The sequence below is a fragment of the Ananas comosus genome, linkage group 1 (assembly GCF_001540865.1).
Source record: "Ananas comosus cultivar F153 linkage group 1, ASM154086v1, whole genome shotgun sequence".
NCBI lineage: Eukaryota > Viridiplantae > Streptophyta > Magnoliopsida > Poales > Bromeliaceae > Ananas > Ananas comosus.
This window is the reverse complement of record NC_033621.1, coordinates 4,591,084-4,596,642: the sequence shown is the minus strand read 5'-3', so window position 1 is coordinate 4,596,642 and position 5,559 is coordinate 4,591,084. Positions and strand designations below refer to the sequence as shown.

The following is a 5,559-nucleotide window of genomic DNA, read 5'->3' as shown; positions in this document are numbered from 1 at the left end:
TAATTTTGTTTGGCATGCAATTCACACTGATGTACCAAAGAATTTTTAAATGAGTATATACCAACTATTTATTGAAGCTGCAGGGGTCTCACATTGCTAGGTTGTCACCACTTGATTATGTCCCTCCACAAATCTTGAAGTGCCCAATCATATATTCCTTTTCTAGTACCTAATAAAAGGACATTTAATAATTATATATTTAATAAATAAATTAAAATGTATAAAATTTATCTGAATTATAAGCTATTTTGAATTGGCTACTAAACCTTTTAAAATGTTGATCTTATTATATAGCCATCTTTTCAGTTTATTTGACTTGAGCTAGTTAACACACTACTACAGATACAAGATTTAGTGGCGACAAATGTCGCCACCAAAGGCCAAATTGTCGCCACGAAAAACGTTTTGGCGGCGACAATTGATCGCCGCATGCCGCCGCCTAAAGCCCCGTCGGTAAAACTATTTGGTGGCGACAAAATGTCGCCGCTAAAAGTTAGATAATAGTGGCGACATAGTGTCGCCGTGAAAAATTAGAGAATTAGTGGCGACATGGTGTCGCCGCGAAAAGTTAGCTAATTACTGGCGACATTCTGTCGCCGCGAAATATTTGGTGGCGACAATTTGTCGCCGCGAAAAGTTAGATAATTAATGGCGACATTCTGTCGCCGCTAAAAGTTAGTTAATTAGCGCCGGCCTAGTTATATGGTGGCGACTACTGTCGCCACTATTTTTCTGGTCTAAAATTATTTTTTTTAAAAAGTAATTGGCAGTAATATCTATTATTGATTTAGTATAAATTACTAAAAAATAATCTATAATTATAAAAATTTCTCATTCTTAAATTTTAACCTTTAATTTCAATTTAATCCTCTCAAAACAAAATTAAACCCAAGCAATATGGCTCAAACACCTTAGAACCAATATATATTAAATCTAATTGAATCTCTATAAGTATTTAATCATAAAATTAATCCACATAACTAAGTAAGACTGAATCAAACTTTAAATATTAAGAAGAGCATAGATAATCATATAAGGCAAATAAGTAACTTAAATTGTCTTACAAGAACCATGTTAGAGCATCATTGCATTGTCATCTAATATAATCACCCAACACAACCAAAAAACAAAACACAATAATAGTATTTTTGTCATTTCCACATGCTATCAAATGTAAAATTTTCAAAATATGTCTAAATTCTTAAACTTGATTCAATACATCACCAAAATACTGCCAAAATTTTATTCGTCACGACCTCTTATAAATCTGCAAATAAAAATAAAAAAAAATTAGCTTTTCAACATTTGTTGATCCCTGAATTGATAACGGAAACAATATAAGAATAAAGAGGCCAAGTACGTAGATAACAATGTTGGCTATGAACTATATAACAGACAGAAACCGACATTAATTCAGTTCATGTAACCAAATATTGAGCATTAAGAGTAACAAAAAAACTGAGTAACTTTGAGACTTCATTTTCCTAATAAGTATATGAAACTCTCACTAGATGTCGAGAAATCACACATCCTTAAGTCTATACATGTTTGTGTCGGGCATGAAAATACAAGCCGATTTTTCATGAGTAGATTCAGCTTGGATAGAACTTGGTTACTTCACATGGTATAAAAGTAGCTGGACCACTCCACTTTTTAGTTTTGAAACCCCACCCTTCCATTCCTGATTCCACTACATAGGCGTTTTAAGAGTTGCGAGACCAGACCTAAGAGGGACAATTATTACAATAAAAAATACATGGTCCTTCCATCTGCTAACACAGTTTAAGCATTTAGAGTTAATTGTTTCAAACAATATGTGAATTTGCACACAAACACACACATTTTGCGTCGTACATTTGCATACAAACATGAATGGAATGAGAAATAAGCAATGCAAACCTAATGTTGGTTTCTGTATTTGAAATATTAGCAAGTCCTCCAACAATTAAACCTGCAACAGAAAAGTGACAAGCTTATCATCTTTTCCACTATAAGCAACATTCAAGATTAAAGAAGAACCCTGGTTACTTGACAACAATATTGCACAAATACAAAATATGGAAAGCTACCTCAAGCAGGGTAACCTAAAAATCCTAAATTATGAAACTTAATCCAAATAATAACTATCTAAAAATCTAAATACGTTTTAAAAAAAAGAGTGCACGAAATGTAAAACTGATACTCTCGGAGGGAAGTTAAATTAATATCCAATCAAGTACAAAACTTGGAGGACTAAATCAAAATTTCAGGATAAAATTGTAACTGAAGCTAATCGTAGGGCACAAAGTCAGAAGCTGGATCATAGATATTATGATAAGAACATAGATATTATGATAAAATTGTAACTGATCAGTTAATTTCTCAAAAAAATCAATAAAATGAGATGATATTATGATAAGAACAATAATTTCAACTATTATACATTCTATAAAGAAGTATCATTCACCCTTTATACACGCAATATTACAATTAACATTTGTTTATTAACTATTCAGAATAAAATTTTTGAGTGCTCAATTACCTCCATACCATACAAACTGAACCATAAAAATAAGCGATTGATTGATTGATTTAACTTGTCGCCATTAAAAACAAACGATTGATTAAAAATAAACCATATCTTCTACATAGGTGGCGACATTACTTGTCGCCACAAAAAAGTCGCCGCCAAAACACGTTCTTCTTGTAGTGACAGCATCTTGATTTTAAATTTGAATATGTTGCTTATTCTTACAGATATAATTAGTATAGTACTTCATATAATTCTTGCAACTATAAATTTATTAAAATAATTAAATTTAAATTTTAAAGTCAAAATACTGCTGACTGACTCAAACCCAATAAATTGAAAGATTTGGCAGTGAAAGTAAAATTTAGAAAAATTGGGTAGTCGATTCGAAATATTTCATAGCTCAAATAAGTTATGTACGATTTTATCTAATAAATATTTAATGTATAAATTTTTTTAAATATAGCTGATGAGTCTGATTTTTAATATATCATCTGAGAGAGGATATTATATCTATACCTCACTTTGTTGATAGTTATATTATAATCCGAAACATAAAACTATAAAAATTGAACAATTTAATATATTTAGAATATTTTTATATATTTATATAGAATAATATACTATGTATCAGGACACTTCTATAAGCCTCACGTGTCTATATCGGACACACGCATGTCAGTGTCGGAAATGTGTTCGATGTGGACATTTCTTAAATACGCGTTCAATGTCGATTTATAGCGATAAACAATATAATAGTATATATAATATATATATTATATATAGAGAGAGAGAGAGAGGAGAGAGGAGAGAGAGAGAGAGAGAGAGAAGTTGGCCGTGGTTTAAATTTTTTTTTTTTGACTATCAAAAATTAAATTAACTTTGAAAAATCAAAAAAATAATAAATTATTTTTAAAACTTTATTTCTTGGTGACGTGCATTGGCACCTCTACTATCAATAGTATATAAAACTTGATAGTAAATAATAGCAAATACTATCACAGTATTCAGCTCAATTCTCTTTCTCTCTCGCTCTCTCTCTCTATAAATATATATATATATAATTTTTTTATACATATATAATGTAAGATGATAAATATTTTAACTTTTTAATGAATGAATAAAATTTTTCATTGACAATATATATAAATTATGTATAGTGAAAATTTTTTCTTTTTGCAATATATCAACTATAAATGAAAATTTTACTAACTTTCAATCGTATGAAAAATATAATAATATTTTGTCAAAATTAATATTTTATATATAACAAATATATATTATTATATTAATAATATTATATTTTATTAGCGATTTTTATGCCCGTCTCCGTATCCTAATTTTTGAAAGCAGTTACCGTGTCCGAATTGTATCGTATTTCCTATTCCATGTCTATATATGTGATGTCTAGATAATATACCAAGGGAATCAAGTGCATTTATTGGTACATGAGTAATTACTTAAAAATCAGGCGAATCAAATATTTGTTGGGAAAATTATTTAAAAGCCCGTACGTAATATTATTTATCAAACATAGAATCTCATATTATATAAAAAATAAATAAAGAAATGAAAATTATATACATGTAAGTTAGAAAGATGCTAATGGCTCCATGCTATAACCATGTGAGATGCCTATTAAATAACTTTATTTATTTTCGTAAATAATACCATGCTATATATGTATATCATAATAAAGTAGTTATTATATAAATTATTAAGAAAAAGAAACATAATTGTAATAAAATATAAAGGCTAGAGATCTAATAACCAAAAAAAAAAAAAAATCGTGACTAAACAACATGCAAGGTTAAGGACCAATTAATAGTGCAATTAATCTTATAGTTTTTCTATGAGAAAAAAAATGAACGAATTATCCGCTGTTCTGAAATAGTTTACTTAAATTTTTTAGATTTCCGCTCCTTTGACTTTTACGTTTTTTTACAATTAAATTAATTTTTATTAATCAAAATTAAAAATTATTACATCTATGAGTGGTTTTATTGAATTTAAGAGTTTGATCACTTTTCTATAAAATAAAATAGAACAATTAACAACTAGGAGACAATAGAACCATTAAATATAAAAGAATCTTTAGCTTAGCCAAGTTACAAAATTTAAATAAAAAATAAAAGTTAGAAAAGGTTTCGCTTAAAAAAAAAATAAAAGTTGCGAGGGCTACTTGAGAAGTGACTATAAGTGAGGGGTCTACATACAATTTTTCCTCTTTCTCTTGCTTTTCCTTTAATGGGGCTAACAGTTCATTCTAGTATAATTACGTTTTAATCCAACTTAATTAATTAAAGGTCGTGATTCAATCAATCTGATTAATTTATTTTTCTCCTATTAAGTACCGAAAGCAAAAGTCAAATTCTAAAATAGCATAATAGAAGATGATAGATAAAAAGGATTGGAGGAGTAAAATAACTAAACATAAAATATTTCATTAATGCCCCAACAAAATTTTGCTCGTGGTCTGCTTCGCCGTGGAGAATCTCGCGCTCTAACTTAACACGAGACTAAAAGTTTAAAGACTCAAGGTTTAAGGAGATAATTAGGGATGCAAATGGATTAGTGTTGTCGGAGATTCCATCTCGAGCTGTCTCAAATGAAGCGGCAAGTGGGAATCAAAATAATAAAATAAAATCGACTTGAATTCGTTCTGATTTGCTAAGAAATGGAGCGGAGTCTAGAAAATCTTTTTCTTCTTTTGATCTGTTTCGATCTGTTTCCATCCGCTAAGAATTGCATAAGTTCTGTTTATTTTTCCTAGAGTTCGCAATTGTATAGGAATTTGAGTTTGGTGAAAAAAAAAAAAAGAGAACCATAAACTTAACCAAAGACATTTTAGTCTAATGATATTTTTGTTTGAATTTTACACTCATGCAAAAGTCCATGGGAGAGAAAGATCTTTTAAATTATTTTACTTTTATTTTATTTTATTTTTGTGGGGTGCTACAAGATTAATTTTACTTGATTTTGATTCTATCAATGAGAGGACAAATCCAGGTAGGGTTCTAGAGCCCATCACCTGAACCCTTCATGTGCCC

The 5,559-nt window shown here is 29.2% G+C and overlaps 1 long non-coding RNA gene across 1 annotated transcript; it reads right to left on the bottom strand.

Moving 5' to 3' along the window:
• LOC109717719 lies at positions 1,029-2,158 on the bottom strand. The gene is made up of 2 exons (XR_002218267.1): positions 1,900-2,158; positions 1,029-1,267 (listed from the first exon to the last, which is right to left on the bottom strand). It is a non-coding gene; the product is annotated as an uncharacterized LOC109717719 (long non-coding RNA).